The sequence below is a fragment of the Periplaneta americana genome, chromosome 4 (genome assembly GCF_040183065.1).
Source record: "Periplaneta americana isolate PAMFEO1 chromosome 4, P.americana_PAMFEO1_priV1, whole genome shotgun sequence".
NCBI classification, from domain to species: Eukaryota; Metazoa; Arthropoda; class Insecta; order Blattodea; family Blattidae; genus Periplaneta; species Periplaneta americana.
The window spans coordinates 44,666,120-44,685,020 of record NC_091120.1 but is presented as its reverse complement, the minus strand read 5'-3'; the positions used below and the strand labels follow the sequence as shown (position 1 = coordinate 44,685,020).

The 18,901-nt window shown below is 35.3% G+C and overlaps 1 protein-coding gene across 1 annotated transcript in view; it reads left to right on the top strand.

Annotated features, from left to right (window-relative positions):
- GlyT (Glycine transporter) overlaps positions 1-18,901 on the top strand; it is a 333,350-nt gene that overhangs the window by 202,923 nt on the left and 111,526 nt on the right. The window lies entirely within an intron of this gene.

Below are 18,901 nucleotides of genomic sequence, written 5' to 3'. Positions count from 1 at the left end.
CATTTCAACTCGCACCATCTTGCGCCAGCATTCCAAACCTTGTGAATTTTTCAAACAGAATTTCTAAAATTTCCAAATTTAGATAATGTATTTATTAATTGCTGAAAATTGCGTCTTTTCGCGAATAACGACAGAATATATGCTAAATTCGCGAGTCATAGGATTTTTGCGATTTTTCGCGAGTGTTTCGCGAGTTTAAACGTGTAATGATATGATATTTTATGCTCGACCATGCCGAAATGTAGTAATTATACACCTGGTAGCAGTCCTTTAATGCATGTCATTAAAGTACACCTATTCATTAAAGTTCAGGTTTTCGATTATTCTCGGATATGCAATCGAAAGACGAGGGAAACGTCACGGAGGCTGGAAATCCAATACTGTCGCAGAAGGTTATATTCTGTTACTATAATAATTAGCGTTAATTTTAAATACTATTCAAGTAAATTCAATTTGCCATCTCGTTTTTCAATTCTAAATCAATTTCCAGGTTATACATTCTCTGCATTACATCAAGGTCAATGACATTATTGTTCCTCGGAAAAAATCAATACTTTCGCGTCTGCGCACATCTCACAATTCAAGAGCTATGAACAAGGTCACTTCCGATCTTCTGTCAGATACAAATAAAATGTATACTTCTGAATAATTTAAAGTTAGAAATATGGTCGAGCATAAAACGTCGTATGAAACTTGCCTATAATGATAATTTAGACGGTCGTATGAAAATTATGAAACTCGCTTGCGGTCGTTTCATAAACAAACATACTTGCGTCTTAATTACTATCATTATAGGCTCGTTGCATAATGTACTATTTTATGTGAACAAGGTTTTAAACTATGTTTATTTGGTTTTTAGGGTTTTCGCGACTTCGTGAGTTACGAATTTTGACTGTCTCTAAGCATGAGCTATTCGCTCTGAAAATCTGCAAGGCTATTTCACTTCCATCCTGTATACATACATATGAACATTCCATTTAGATTAGTTGGAATTTGAAGCTGAGCTCCAGCTATAGGAAGCCAGCATCCTAGCCGTTCAGGTAACGTGCGCTTAGCTTATCGCATTGCAGGTGTTGATAGATGAGTCGGGCTGTCAGCAAAATCAATGGTAATGGAAATGAAGTGAAGGGTCAAAACAATGTACGGAGTTATTCTGGTGATCACAGTCCTCCGGCAAGTAGCTTCACGCGAGTTTGAGTGGAAGACTTTCTTAACACTCAATTTATTACTGCTCTCTCGATGACATCGCCACCCTTCCCAGAAAGGGAGAACAATGTTCAAGTAACGGGATCAACAAGATTGCCAGAGATTCTCAAGAGACGAAATTCATCCTTCATCCTGAAATGAAATATTGTTTCTGGGGTGCTGTAACAAGTGAAATAAGATTAAAGAATACTGCGTCGATCCACGTCTTCCCACAGATATTGTACAGGCTTGAAGTACTTAATCTGTCACCAACGAAGTTATATCCCGCGGAAAAAATCAATTGTTATCACTCCACGAAAGAAAATCAAATAAAATACATTTCAAAGCCTTATCCTAAGAGAAAAAATCTTCTTTTCCGATGTAGTAATTAATACTCCTTCATATATGAACAAGTGTCGTGACTTGAAATTCTGTAAAAACTTACGGAATATCGTGACTTGAAATTCTGTGAAAACTTACGGAATATCGTGACTTTGAAATTCTGTAAAAACTTACGGAATATCGTGACTTGAAATTCTGTAAAAACTTACGGAATATCGTGACTTGAAATTCAGTAAAGACTTACGGAATATCGTGACTTGAAATTCAGTAAAAACTTACGGAATATCGTGACTTGAAATTCTGTAAAAACTTACGGAATATCGTGACTTGAAATTCTGTAAAAACTTACGGAATATCGTGACTTGAAATTCCATAAAAACTTACGGAATATCGTGACTTGAAATTCTGTAAAAACTTACGGAATATCGTGACTTGAAATTCTGTAAAAACTTACGGAATATCGTGACTTGAAATTCTGTAAAAACTTACGGAATATCGTGACTTGAAATTCTGTAAAAACTTACGGAATATCGTGACTTGAAATTCTGTAAAAACTTACGGAATATCGTGACTTGAAATTCTGTAAAAACTTACGGAATATCGTGACTTGAAATTCTGTAAAAATTTACGGAATATCGTGACTTGAAATTCTATAAAAACTTACGGAATTTTAAGAGGCAACATTAACACTGAACAACAAAAATTTTTCTCCGACTTAAAACAATGTGTCCCTTATGGTTTGATGTGCGCTGAGTCCGAAAATGCGTCTCTTTTCTTCATATCACGTAAGGTTTTTAAGATATTCTATGATTTTACTTTTTGATAAGCGCTCTCCCAGGAAACATCTGGCGTGGGTTGAGGGTTGTAAAGCAAAATAAAAGCTAATGCATTTTATGATTTTGTAACTTATTTCCGGTTTCTTATGGTTGTTGGTATGTTCTTTTGTATTTCTAATAAATAAATAGATATTGGTCCCTTCTATTCAGTAAATTTCAGAACAGTTCAAAGTGAGGTCTACGTAGTGAACAAACAAGGGTGTGATTTTCAGTATTTAAAATAAAAGTTTACCATTTTGAGTGAAGGCAAACTAAAAGAAGGCATTTTCATCTGTCCACAAATTCACAAAGTTAGGACTGTCTCTTTGTTTGAGAAAAAACTTTCCGTTACAGAAAAAATGGCATGGCGCGCTTTCAAAGATGTTTGCTCAAATTTTCTTAGAAATTCTAGGGCGCACACACACGCACGCACACACACACACACACACACACACACACACACACACACACATATATATATATATATATAAGTTATATATATAACATGACTCTTATTAACTTTTATGTCTATCTTACACACTTTACACCATAATATATTATTTTCGTCCTTGACTTAAAAATAGTGATCTTCGAAGACTTTTACAAGCACAGGCAAAGTTGCAGATTTTATTGGCGGAATCTTAATATATCTTCATAGTAGCTTTGCTAGATCACAACTGAACTCCTTACGAAAAGTTTACTTTTTAAACATAAAATAGACGTGCTTGTCAAAACAATCAATTACGAGTATAATGCAGTGAACAATACAAAACCCGCACACATTAAACTTCGAATGAACAGAGCTCCATTCACGCGACGTGTTTCATTTTGCATACGAACCTGAAGGTACATCAGTGAAGTAAATAACTAACGTCGTTTTACAACCAGTGTTCCTTAAACGTGTGGCCGCTTCTAGGCAATGTTTTGGTGTCCGAATTTCGTTCCCTACTGATTATGGAGCTGTGGTAAAATGGGAAATACAGGAAACATCGAAGCAGTCAAAGGAAAACTCTTTTATATCCAATTTTTAAAACGATTATAATATAACTATAGATTAATCTATCACAAAATATCTCAATATACGGTAATTTCATCACTATAGAATTTTGTTATTCTAGGTTTAATTTGCAATTCAGTAAATACAAAAATATTCTTTGTTCTTAACTTCTATGACAAATTATCTAGCTTTCATTAATCAAGTAATCTTGTCATACTTTAATTTTTATTGTAATTTTTATTGTAAATTTAATATTAATTGTAATTTTATTCTTCATATTATAGTTGTAATCCCCTGGCAGAGGGGCAGAGAAGGCCTGATGGCCTTATCTCTACCAGGTTAAATAAATAAATACTACTAATTATATTGTGGCACCCGTCTGGAATATTCTGGTCGCGTCGGGGAGTTGCGCGCGCATATGGCGAGAAGGAAGGCGAGGAACCGGAAACACGAACCCCTGACGCTATCAACGGTACGGAGCAAGGGGAGGGGAAGAAATGCTACTGTGGCTGGGCGGAAGTAAGGAAGCATCTGGAAGCGGATTGTTGTGGAGGTTCAGAAGCTTCGCGACGCAGAACATTCTAGATGTTCGTGATAAATAAATAACACCGTGAGTTGCCGACGAAAGTCAGTCTTCGGAAGTCAGTCTACACGAGCAAGGAAGCCAGCCTTCGAGACCGGGGTTCGAAGTGTGGTGGACCACAACTGGGGAGACTCGAGTTCGACGTGTCGTGGACCGTAGCCGGAAGACCGGGGTTCGATGTGCAGTGAACTTGAAGAGTGAGCTAGAAGAACTAGCCAAGGCAAGCGAACAAAAAACTGACAGTTTTGTTCTGCACATAGTGCATTGTGAACATTAATTTAAATTAGGAGTACATTGTTGTTCTTCTCAATAATACACGTGTATTGACTGTCAATGTCGCTGTGGGGAGTGCAATAACGACTATTGTGTTGCTGTGTTGAGTGGAATAACCATTGTTGTAGGGCGAATTATTAGAAATAAAAGTTACATTGTTATCGGGTGCATGGTGGTAAAAGTAAAATAAAAAGTCACAATATTTTAAGGGAACCAGGTAGTGATTAGGAGTCAAAAATCCGATTTTTTATTTTGTGTTTAAAAAAGTACAAAACTTGCTCTTTAAAACAGTATAAATACTCTGGGAGGTATTTCTGCTGATAATCCCTTTAAATAGCTTCTTTAAATTTGACGGTGCATGTAATTCATATATTATCCTTCTTTTTTTTTTTTAATGCAGTTTTCCATAAGTTCAAATTTGTCAAACTTAAGTGCATTTTTTTCTGAAACTACTGAATCAATTTACATCAAATTTTTACAATGTTTTCTGCAGCCTGTGTTCTACATAGTAGACCTGCGGGTTTAAGAATATCGGACACATAACACGAGAAAAAAAATATGCATTGAAAAAATTTGCAAAAAATGTTAAATAAAGTTCAATATGTTTTCTGTTTCACTAAGGGTGAAATATTTAATTAAATTTTGCTTTAGTATTTACAGTACATATTACTATTAAACTTAAAAAAATATGAGATATATGAGTGAAGACTGTAGCAAGTAATGTGCACCTGAAGAATGAAGTACACTTAGCAAAGTGGGAAACCAGGCTATCAGTGAGGGCCTTTCTTTTGCACTTGGATACGAAACTAATTAGTTGTATTTTATACGAATGAATTCATAATGACTGACTGTTTAACATGGCAATTTTTATTCCATTCTGAGCACTAAAAGCCTAGAAATACTTACTTACTTGCTTTTAAGGAACCCGGAGGTTCATTGCCGCCCTCACATAAGCCCGCCATCGGTCCCTATCCTGAGCTAGATTAATCCATTCTCTATCATCATATCCCACCTCCCTCAAATCCATTTTAATATTATCTTCCCATCTACGTCTCGGCCTCCCTAAAGGTCTTTTTCACTCCGGTCTCCCAACTAACACTCTATATGCATTTCTGGATTCGCCCATACGTGCTACATGCCATGCTCATCTCAAACGTCTGGATTCAATGCCCCTAATTATGTCAGGTGAAGAATACAATGCGTGCAGTTCTGTGTTGTGCAACTTTCTCCATTCTCCTTTAACTTCATCTCTCTTAGCCCCAAATATTTTCCTAAGCACCTTACTCTCAAACACCCTTAATTTCTGTTCCTTTCTCAAAGTGAGAGTCCAAGTTTCACAACCATAAAGAACAACCGGTAATACAATTGTTTTATAATTTCTAACTTTCGGATTTTTGACAGCAGACTGGATGATAAAAGCTTCTCAACGGAATAATAACACGCATTTCCCATATTTATTCTGTGTTTAATTTCTTCCCTAGTATTATTTATATTTGTCACTGTCGCTCCAAGATACTTGAACTTCTCCACCTCTTCAAAAGATAAATTTCCAATTTTTATATTTCCATTTCGTACAATATTCCCGTCACGAGACATAATCATATACTTTGTCTTTTCGGGATTTACTTCCAAATCTATCTCTTTACTTGCTTCAAGTAAAAGTCCCGTGTTTTCCCTAATTGTTTGTGGATTTTCTCCTAACATATTCACGTCATCCGCATAGACAAGCAGCTGATGTAACCCGTTCAATTCTAAATCCTCTCTGTTATCTTGGACTTTCTTAATGGCATACTCTAGAGCAAAGTTAAAAAGTACAGGTGATAGTGCATCTCCTTGCTTTAGCCCACAGGGAATGGGAGACGCATCTGACAAACTGACCAATACGAACTCTGCTATACGTTTCACTGAGGCACATATTAATTAATCGAACTGGTTTCTTGGGAATACCAAATTCAATAAGAATACCATATAAAACTTCTCTCTTAACCGAGTCATATGCCTTTTTGAAATCTATGAATAACTGATGCACTGTACCCTTATACTCCCATTTTTCTCCATTATCTGTCGAATACAAAATATCTGGTCAATAGTTGATCTATTACGCCTAAAACCACATTGATGATTCCCAATAAGCCTATAAATATTGAACTAAATTTTTGTACTGAAATTTTTTAATCGCACAGGCATCACTACCCAGTTCCTTTAAACTAAAAATATGAAATGAGGGTTCTATTTATGAGAGCAATATCTTTTCAGATATACCCGCCACAAATCGTACAGAGTCTGTCCAGCATCGAACACGAACCCTTCGATAAGAAATCGCCAGCTGATTCGGTATAAAGCACGAAACGAATAAATGCCAACTAAATTTCTCAAGGCAACTTGTTGAATTTTTAACAGTAGGCTTAAAAGAATTGCTTGTTTTGTAACTTTCACGCTCTGGCCGCTGGGAGCCAGCGAACTAGATCATTTCCTCGACGTTATGAGAAAAGAAACATGAGGGGAGAAAGACATTTAGGTTGTGTTAAACGTCCGCACTGCCCAACCGTCTGGAATTAACAACCACTGAGCCAGAGAGTAAGGGTTGGGAATAGAACAGATACATCAACAAGGCAGATCCATCTTGTTGTGACGGTGCTGTCCGCAGGGATGTGGTGCAGAACATACCAAGTGCACGGAGCTCATCTCACCCAGAGACTCTGGTCAAGGCAATTTGTTGTTATTGCACTCACACTGGGGCTGAGATTACGGAGTTCAATTCCAGGCAGACCCACCCTAACTCAAGTCGGTTAACGGCTTCTCTCGGAAAGTACTTGGGCTCACTTCCAACCAGATTTGTTACAGGGAAAACATCTGTAATAGACATTATTTTCGAGTAATTAAATTTCAAATTACAGAAAAGTTTAGAATACTGGGTAATGCTATAAATATGAGTATTATAAAATAACTTTCATACATTTTGATCACACAACTTTTAACACTGTATCACTTCGGAATGTGTATGATAAGAACTTTCTTGTCTTAAATACAGGGGCGGCTTTCGAAGAGGGGCTGCGGAGCTGCTGCACCCCCAGACAATTGTGGTTCTTGTCTCGTTTTATGTTGTGAAAAACATTTATTATACAGTCTCTATTTAGCAGCTGGAATTTTTAAAAACATTTCGCTCTCAATGACATGGCACGCAATCGTAAAGTCACTTCCTCCCCTGGTGCTGCCAGAGCGAAACCAGAGACAAGGACTATCAGGTGAAGCCACTTCCTCCCCTGGAGCTGCCAGTCTCGTCTCGGATGCTTTGCGCGTTAGTTTTACCCTTCCTCCCTGCTGCCCCTTGCCGTGAATCCAGAGTTTCCAGGCGCAGCAAAATTTGCAGCAGTTTGTCAGTAGCGCGCAGTTTTAAATACATTTTCTTTAATGTTGTGAGTATAACAAGTGCAACAATGTTTAATTCTGTACAATATTTACAGTCTATTCAGTTCAGTACCTTAACAATTCAGGAGAAATGTGAAATTAAGTGCCCATCAGTTGAATCTTATAATGGAAAGAGCCGCTAAACAAAATACAAAGGTTCGCATATTTTTTGATAATTTATCCAGTATCCCTGCTTTCTTCTCTCGGTCTGTATTAGATTAATGTGTTTCAAAGACAATTCCATCAGCTGGGGCAACAAGATGGATTTAAAATAAGAACAGTAAATGCTGTTCATGAGAAGAAGGAGCCATTGCTAGAATGTTTTCAAACCATAATGGAATCTGAAACATCTAACAACATCGCAATAAATGAGGCAAGCGCCCTGGTGCGTACTCTTGAATATTCTGAATTCAATTTCTGGCTCAGTTATTTTTTTTATTTATTGATGTATCATGTATATATATTATACAACCAACTACAACATCGCCAGTTAGATATTTCTAAGGTTCAAATCTGCATATAAAAAATTAAATTATGGTTTATTTAACGACACTCGAAACAGCAGGGGTTATATCAGCGTCGCCCGGAATTTTGTCCGCAGGATTCTTTTAAATGCCAGTAAATCTACTAGCATGAGCCTGTCTCATTTAAACACAATTTACAAGATAAGGCGCATGGAACTAATTTTTAAATAAAGTAAGTTGCTTGGTTTATTTTTGTATGCAGCCCCCCTTAATTCAATACCCACGAGCTGCCACTGGTTAAATATTATTAACGTACCATGTTAACATGTTTCGACCTAACGAGATGTTTTATGAAGAGGTATACTTAACGCGCCACAGGTAAGTGATCTGGTATTTACGTCGTGGTTAGAGTTTCTCTTATCTATACTCTAACCACGATGTAAATACCAGATCACTTATCTGTGGCGCGATAAGTATACCTCTTCATAGAACATCTCGTAATTCATCATCTTTTACAGTATCCACCTCGCGACAATGGAATTCCCTGTCACAAAGTATTAGGGGCTGCAAGACAATAAACACTTTTAAAAACAGCTTAAAAGATAACCTTCTTAGCATTTCACTCCAATCATACTGACTTAAACTATCACTGTCTATATTGTTACTCCTTCCTTTAGACATGCATCCTGATAGTGCTGTATTTTCAAAATTGTCTCATAATAATCTCTTTCTATTAACTAACATTATTTTAAATATATTAACATTCTATGTATTTTAGCTTAATTCTGCTACATAGTTTGTATTTCAGTGTTTAATTAATAGTTCATAGTATTTTGTTGTTTAATTCGTAAATAACTCTTGTATACATGTAGTTCTTATCTAAATCAAATTGTTGAATTCTTTGTAAGTTGATACATATGTATGTATACTTTTTGCTGGTTGAGTGGAAGAGAAGGCCATACGGCCTTAACTCTGCCAGATAAAATAAATTATCATTATTATTATTATCATTATCATCATCATTATTATTATTATTATTATTATTATTATTATTATTATTATTATTATTATTATTATTATTGGTCATCTTCGGAACTGGTCGTTTAATACACAAATATAGGTCGTAACGGATAAAAGCCATAAAAACATCACATCACATACACTTTAACCACGAATGCCTACACCAACAACTATATTCTCAACACACAACTCAATTTCAAAACACATACACTCTTTGACTCTACAGTACGAACGCACCCACACAGGAAACAAGAGGCGCCGAGACCAACAACGACCAGTTCTGAAGATGACTGAAAATAGATCGAAACATGTTAACAAGGTACGATAATAATATTTTAACACAAGAAAGTTCTTATCATACATATTCCGAAATAACTTTTCCTCTGTTCCTACCAAACACAGACTAATGTCCTTTGCACCGTGTGATAAACAAATGATGGTGAGTTGTGAGGTAGCCATAGAAACAACTAATCTTTCATTATTATAATACAGGAATGACAGGAAAAAAAAATGAGTATAAAAAAAAATTTTTTGTTCTAAATTCAGGAACCATTTACTCAGAAACTACTTAAGATAAAGGGCTGAAATTTTGTATGCTAATGTAAACTATGCAGTTCTTCGAAATGAATGAACTACTATCTTAAAACACATAATTCAAGTAGTAAAACTGTGGGGAGACTTATGCTTTTATAGGACAAAACAAACGTATGGGACTTTATCATATTGGCTTATGTAATTGAAAAAGTACTATTTATAAAAAATTATGGTTTATTTAACGACGCTCGCAACTGCAGAGGTTATATCAGCGTCGCAGGTGTGCCGGATGTATAAATTTTGAAAAGAAATATATCAAACTTCTAATTAAAACTGAACATTTTGAATCATGCCCATAAAACATAATCAGATACACTAAATATTATTGCAACCAAACTTGTTTCTGTGAGAGCAAGGGCTGAAATGGTGACAAGTGAAGAGCAGAAAAAGAAAGAAGAGTTTATAGCAGAAAAGGGTGAAGTGATTGTTTCTGGTCCAGAGACGGCTAAGGACTTAGTAAGTAAATTGAAATATGAATTAGAGGAGTGTAATAGGAAGTTAAATAAGACGATAGAGGTAATGAAAATAAGTAAGGAGTATGGCGGAGGAGGCTAGCTAGGATAGCGAAGTATAATATGTAGAAAATTAGTGGGATCTGAAAATGAAATGTACACAAGAAACAGACATAATAACGAACATATTAGACAATGGTGTGATATGTTTTAGTAACAAATATTATAGAAACAGTGTGTGTTTGATCTAGACTAAGTGAACTGAAAATCAAGAAGAGAGTGATAAAAGTGTCAATTTTGAATGAATTAGAAGAGTGTAATAGGAAGTTAAGTAAAACGATAGAGATAATGAAAATAGATGAGTTTGGCGGGGGAGGCTAGCCAGGATAGTGAAGTATAATATGTAGAAAATTAGTGGGATCTGAAAATGGAATGTACACAAGAAACAGAAATAATAACGAACATATTGGACAATGGTGTAGTGTGTTTTAGTAACAAATATAATTAGAAACAGTGGGTGTTCGATATAAGTGAACTGAAAATCAAGAACAGAGTCGTAAAAATGTCAATTTTGAATGATCTAAATTAAGTTGTTAGGTTTTAAAGGTGGGGATACTGATCAATTTAAATGGGATCGAAAGTGAAATTATAAGAGCATCTACAAAAGGCATATCTATAATGAATGTAATTGGGATACCGGATACAAAATTGTGAGGTCCACATTACATGGATGAAATGTTGACATTAAATATAATATAATAATATATTGCAACCAAACTTCATGTAATTTTTAAAATTAAATCTTAAGAGCCAAATGAATGTAACAACTGAATACTACAAATTTATTCTCGAAACTTACTTCCACACCGGAGTTTTAGTTGCAGAGCTGTATCGTTCTGATATTGAGCATTGCCTGAATGAATTTCTGGGCAATTGGCCTCAGTTCCAGCAAGTTCCTCGACAAAACCTTCTCTGAATTGTTAACACGTAAATTCAATATGTTCTTGTTCATCCGACAAAATAATACAGGTTTTTAAGAACGAACATAATTTAAAACAAATTAAAATACTAAGTGCGAAACTCAGATATTCTAAAGTACCACAAATTATTAAATCAGTAAAATCGTATGTCTTTTGTTATGATCGGCAAAAAAAATCTATGACATGCGGAACGTAAAATCAAACGCCGAAAGCTTCCGTTCAGAATTTAACACGGGATATATATTTTTAACATCAGCTTCTTTTCTATGCGGATGACGTGAATATGTTAGGAGAAAACCCACAAACGATTAGGGAAAACACGGAAATTTTACTTGAAGCAAGTAAAGCGATCGGTTTGGAAATAAATCCCGAAAAGACAAGGTATATGATTATGTCTCGTGACGAGAATATTGTACGAAATGGAAATATAAAAGTTGGAGATTTATCCTTCGAAGGGGTGAAAAAATTCAAATATCTTGGAGCAACAGTAACAAATATAAATTACACTCGGGAGGAAATTAAACGCAGAATAAATATGGGAAATGCCTGTTATTATTCGGTTGAGAAGCTTTTATCATCTAGTCTGCTGTCAAAAAATATGAAAGTTAGAATTTATAAAACAGTTATATTACCGGTTCTTCTGTATGGCTGTGAAACGTGGACTCTCACTCTGAGAGAGGAACATAGGTTAAGGGTGTTTGAGAAAGGGTACTTAGGAAAATATTTGGGGCTAAGCGGGATGAAGTTACAGGAGAATGGAGAAAGTTACACAACGCAGAACTGCACGCATTGTATTCTTCCCCTGACATAATTAGGAACATTAAATCAAGACGTTTGAGATGGGCAGGACATGTAGCACGTATGGGAGAATCCAGAAATGCATATAGAGTGTTAGTTGTGAGGCCGGAGGGAAAAAGACCTTTGGGGAGGCCGAGATGTAGATGGGAGGATAATATTAAAATGGATTTGATTGAGGTGGGATATGATGATAGAGACTGGATTAATCTTGCTCAGGATAGGGACCGATGGCGGGCTTATGTGAAGGCGGCAATAAACCTTCGGGTTCCTTAAAAGCCATTTGTAAGTAAGTACATATATTTTTATTGGAACCATTTTTCTTTCTTCTATTTCATTCGTAGACACCTCTGAGACATATAGAAAATTTCACAGACTGACAGTCAGCAATATTATTGTCTCTTTCTCGGGTCTTTCCTTCTTCACTCATTCTCTTACTGCAACAAATGCTTTTTAATATTCTGTGAAAACCCCACTCAGTTATTCGGCCTTTCCAAAGTGTAATTTCTTAATGCATGTTTTTATTATGTGCTACGCTTACACGGAGAAATGTATACAGTTTTAATGAAAGTTCCTTCTTCATTTTAGTCATTTGGAATAGCATGCCAAACCAGTCGTACTTCACCCTGACAGTTTATGGTGTCTTACCAAAGAGACTTCGTCTCAAGCCCCAACAGAATCGCATGTGGATCAGGTTTTCTCTGAGAACTTCAATGTTTCACGTAATTCTCATCCACTATCCCCATTAAAATCAGAGGCGGAAATCACTTTGGATTTTTATTTGTCTTTCACCGATCCATAATTTATGTGCTGTACATGACATGATCTGGAACGAAAACTAAGTTAGTTACCAATTCACCTAGAATTGTATCCGAATTACTCCATGTTTGTAAACTATAATTTACTAACAAATTATTAATGATATATTGTTCAATTTACTAAAAACCTTTTCTAAGTTTGTGTAATGATATGTTATGATATATTTATTCATTCATCATATATCTGTAAGACAGACATGTTACAATTCTATATTACCCCAGATCTGCCTTATTTTACAATTTTAATCACCTATGCCAAGTCTCACAACTAAAAAAAATAAATAAAAACAAAACAAACACACACATACGCACATACACAATACAAGATCAATTTAATACACCATTTCTTTTAACTTTCTCTTCCCATTTCATCTTCACTATCATTAAAAATTTGCCCAATTTATTTAACTCTCTTACATTAGTTATATTACACATTTTCTTATATGCTACATATCTATTCATATTCAAAAATTTATTATTTATCCACTTTTGCCTTGTATTGTCTGTTTCTTGACATTCTAATAATTAGGCTTCGAGACTTTGCACCCGATGCAATAAGTTTACTGTGCATGTACTATAGGTTGTTGACTCGCTGCAGGTAGCGAAATGTAGAGATGTGTTCAGGTAAAAACGTTACTGTTTAAAGTAGAGTACGGTAGTATGGGGAAACAGACACATATGTAGGCCTGCATTCTGAAAGTAAATATACGTTACACAATGACAATGTCAAAGAATACATTCTCAGTGTCTCAAACGTAAATCTTTTTCGGTTATCTGCCAAACAAAGTTTGTACTGTGAAAAGCTGCGCACTACGTCGCATGACGTGATAGGAGCAATACGAAAAAAAAAAGTAACATCATTGCAGTCTCTAAGAGACTGTCCTTTATTTTCGGGTGACTATATCCACTAATTTGCTGTTTATGTTAAAAAAATGTTCCATATCCATTATTTTTACATAAAATTGATTTCCGCTTCTGTTTCACACGTTCTGTAACCGGTGTACTTGGTGTCTCATTAATTCTCTGTGTTATTTCCTCAACTAATTTGAGGGCTTCCACTTCTCTTGCTCTGACTTTTCTAACCGTGTAATAGTTTCAGACACAGTTTGAAAATGGGTTTGAATGAAAACCAAATTATTCGTCATAACTTTCAAATCTAGAGCTTTGATTATTCTGATAGCAGAACAGTCGTCACTCAATGTCTTGATTATCTTCATAATTGTACGGGAGTATATGGCATAATAAATAGCTGCATTAAACCATGTATCCCATCTAGTAACAATGGGCTCAGGAAGTAGAGGAAGAGTGTGTGCTAGTTTCTTAATTTCGCAACCCCCTTTGCGTATTTGTTGGCATTCATGCTACAGTACCCCCACCCACTGTAAGCTTTACCACTATACTCAGTACGCCGTTATGCGGATTTCCCACTGAACTGCTCTGTTAGATCCGAAGTCTCGAAGCCTGCTAATAATATATGGAACGCGTCTTCTCCCATGACGCAAAGGGGGGCAGATATCTTTCTCTATGGTACCCTCCTATTTTCCAATTTCCACATTCCTAGCCTCCACCAAGCTAAGCCAATCCTCACTTTCCTATTATTTATTCTGACATAGCCTATTCTTCTTGTTCCCATGGCGTTTTAATGTCTTTATAGTTACTTAATGTACTTAATTCGTTGAGATTTTGATATAATTCCTGTCTCGTAGTTTCATTACACCTCCCATTTATGATTTTACAAAACTTGTGTAATGTACACATGTGAATTTGGTTACTATATTACAGCTGGTTTTACAACAATATTGCTTTGAAAGTGATGAGTCATTTTATAAACCGGTAAATAAAAAAACACACAAATTTGTAACACCTCATGATAGGAAATTGTAAAATAGTCAATAATTATAGAGGGTCTTTCATAAGTAAAGAATTTATCGAAAAATTAACTATTTTGGATAATTTTTTAAAATCATGTACACCCTAACAAGAAAGAATCCTTCCCGGTGCCGTACAGTCGATTTGGAAACAAATATCCCTTCCCATCGTTGCCACAGCTATTAAACGAAAGAATGGTTAGGTGTTCAATACCTTTATAGATAGTTGATAGCCGTCCCAACCAGGGTTAAATAATCTGCCTCCTAATCAATTCTAAATGAATATTAATTTCTATTTTATTCATTTTTTTCTTTAATAGAAACCCTAGTTAGGTAGCCTATAATTGAGAAATTTATTGGAAATGCAACAAACAATTTAGACTACAAGACAAATTACATTTTATAAAGAATGTAAGTGATGATTAATTATGCTAATCGATGACTTCAGTGTAGTGGAGGATATCATGTCCAGGGTGCTGTCAGGAACTTTTAATTTTTGGAATACTTCTAAGGACTCCCGTGGGATTCTGCCTCTAGCCCCAATCATAATTCCTATAACGTCCCATGTCTTGATGTTATATTTGGTCCCCAAATCGCTGCATCATGGCAGATAAATTGCCCGTTTTTCTTTGCAGACTTCTCTAGGTTGTTCCTCGCTGTTCTCAAAACGGACTGTGGGATCGAGAATGAGTCCACAAACACATAAATGTAAAAACAGTTTCAATTGTCGACAAATTATGGTATACCATTTTCAAAATGTCTTCCGTTCTGCTGAATGCACAAATGTAAGCGACGTATCAACTCTTCATGGACTCTGTGAGCTGCGTAGCATTTTATCGTTTCAATCCATCACTACAAAGCGTATAGGCATGGCCTGTGCCATTATCCTTGGCGTATAGAAGTCCATGCTTCAGGTCTTTTTAAGTTGGCACCAAATGCACATTACACATGGATAAGTAGCTTCCTCTGGCGTCGGGGGTTGTTGTTTCCAAATGAATTCTGTGGTGTCTGGGTAAAGGGAGATAAGTCATAAAAATGAATTCGGAGATAAATGAAAATTAAACTTGGAACCCTTATTACAAATAATTTTCTACACAAATAAAACACATCAACTGCTAGTATTCTTTGATTTTTGCACACCCACTTGTATAATTTAACTTGTGTGTTCATCTGGGGAACAAAATTCCACTGGACAAAAAATGACTTATACCCCTTTACCCGAACACCACAGAAGGGTTCTTTCTTGTGAGGATGAACATCATTTCAAAGAATTATCCAAAATAGTTGATTTCTCGATAGACTCGTTACTTATGGAAAAGTCCACACCTGTGGAGTAACGGTTAGCATGTCTAGCCGCGAAACCAGGTGGCCCGGGTTCGATTCCCGGTCGGGGCAAGTTACCTGGTTGAGGTTTTTTCCGGGGCTTTCCCTCAACCCAATACGAGCAAATGCTAGGTAACTTACGGTGTTGGACCCCGGACTCATTTCACCGGCATTATCACCTTCATCTCATTCAGACGCTAAATAACCAAAGCTGTTGATAAAGCGTCGTAAAATAACCTAATAAAATAAAAAACTTATGAAAAACTCTGTATATTAAATTGCATATGTTTGAAGATTAGGTAAAATTTTATTCAATAAATTGTAACATACCAAAATTACCTCACTATACCCAAATTATCTCGAACCTCCCCCCCCCCCCAAATGTTTGTTGGAATACCATAGCACACGGAGTGTAGCGAGAGTTCAGCGTGCCTTTACACGGGGATTTCAACATGCGGCACCTACTGACGATTCTGAGGTAGTACAATATACACTAACTACGTTCCTGTAGGTTCGCCATAACTCTTTAAATGCTGCAGAATTCACACTGAGTTGAAATGTAAACATTCACACCATTTAACACAATATGCTTCTATCCAGCAATGCAAAAATTACAAGTGAAGGAGCGGAATCAGCGTCTTTTTTTTTCTTATGGTGCCACCTATTGTTTTTCACCAACAATTACAGTTACACATCCCCTAAAATTCTTTGAACCGTTCTTTCTAACGGCACTAGTATGAATTTCGTAATAAGCATGGTTAGAAATTATAACAGTTTATAATCACGAAATGTTTCTTTAGACACAGTATATATTTCCATAGCTTTGCTCTACTGTCTACATATGACTAGATAAATTAGATTATTATGGAATTAAAGGTGTTGCACACCAATAGTTTCACTCATATCTCATAGATAGGAAACAGAAAGTTGAAATCAATACATCTATGAAATCTGCATCTACATGGGGAACTATTAATAATGGAATTCCTCAAGGATCAATATTAGGTCCCCTACTTTTTCTAGTGTTTATAAATGATCTTGCCCCCCCCTAATAAAAGATGTAGGTCATCCCATATTATTTGCAGATGACACAAGTATAGTAAATACAGCCAATAACCGGCAACACATTCCAATCTTCAACAGAGGAAATTCTCTTCAGAATATGTGACTGGTTCTCAGTCAATAAATTGGTATTAAATTGTAACAAAACTAACATAATTCAATTTAAATCCTGTCAAAATTCAACATCGCAAATTTCTTGCGCAATAATTAATAACAGATCCCTATTAGAAACAACAACAACCAAATTTCTTGGCTTAAAAATCGATAATGAGTTAAATTGGAAAAATCATATTAAAGAAATTACCCCCAAACTAAATTCAGCTTGTAATACAATGTTAAAATTGAAATATACCGTCTATAGACGGTATATTTCAATTTTAACATTGTATTACAACCTACTTATCGGATAAATCATACAACATGAAATTAAATTCAGCTTGTTTTGCTATTAGATCTATGCAAAAGATAGTAAATATCAATACCTTAAAAACAATATACTTTGCATACTTCCACTCGGTAATGAGTTTTGGAATAATATTCTGGGGAAATTCCACAGATAGTAACAATATATTTCTATTACAAAAAAGAGTAATTAGAATAATAATAGGTTCCAAATCTAGGGAATCGTATAGGACTATTTTCAAAAAACTACAAATAATGCCCATGGCTTGTCAGTATATCTTTTCATTAATAATCTTCCTCGTATGTAATCGTGAAAACTTTGTAACTAATTCAACAGTTCATAGCATAAGTACACGTCAAAAAATGACTTTCATACTCCATCGGCAAGTCTATCGTGCTATCAAAAAGGAGTGCGTTACATGGCAGTAAAAATTTTTAATAGCCTTCCTATCGATATAAAAAATTAAACTCAAAACATAAAATTATTTAGGGCCAATTTAAAGAAGTACCTAATTTCTCACGCCTTCTATTCTGTAGGTGAATTCATGACATTCAATAACACTTCATGAAATTGATACTAAAACTTTGTGTTGTACTAGTAGACTATATTGTAAATCTCGTCTGTATATATTTCATCTAGACTGTGACTATAAATTAAGATTTTATAATAGTATTAAGTTTCTTGACTTGTTCCATATTCTAGCTGTAAGCAATGTATGAATACCATGGAATGTTAATAAATACACTATAATACAATGACCACTTCATCACCTCGCAATAGCTTCTGCTGTTGAAAAGCAATATTAAATAAAGGATAACTAATTATTTAATAGTAAAAGAGAAACAAACTCTTTCAAAATTTAGTCTCAAAAGTAGCTTCTGTTGGTCTACAGAAATGCTGCAGATTAAAAGGTCATACGCGAGGTGTGAAGACAGACCCATTTCTAAAGTGAGGCTTCACATATAAAAAAATCCTGGGAACCGCTGACGTAGACGGGATATTAGACCGGCGAGCGACTACAAACACATGCTCCAACTTAATTTACATATAGATATGTTATATCACGCAGTGTAGAAAATTTGTAATAATATTTTATGCATAAAGCAGGAACATGGGACGTCAGAAATGTAGAGGTTGAGCTTTTATATCAGTTTCCATACAACACGTGTTCTGCCAACTAGTGTCGTGTATAGTCCTTAACAAAAGTTCATGGCTATCCATGCATTTTAGTAACAGACGATGTCACAGAAATTATAACGGAACATCATTTTATTTTTACTAATATTTCTAATATTAATCTGGCTATACCTTTGGATTAAAGAACTGGAAACACTGTTTGCTACCAAGACTGGAGTTCGATGATACTGGCGTAAAATACAAATCACTTTACTAGGTAGGCCTATAGGAGGGAAGAAAAGTAGTTCATCTATTTATGTAAACTAGGAAATATCGCAATTTTGAGTTTGATAATTTTCATTATGTTTTTCTTTAACCAAAATACAGTACAGTATTAACAATA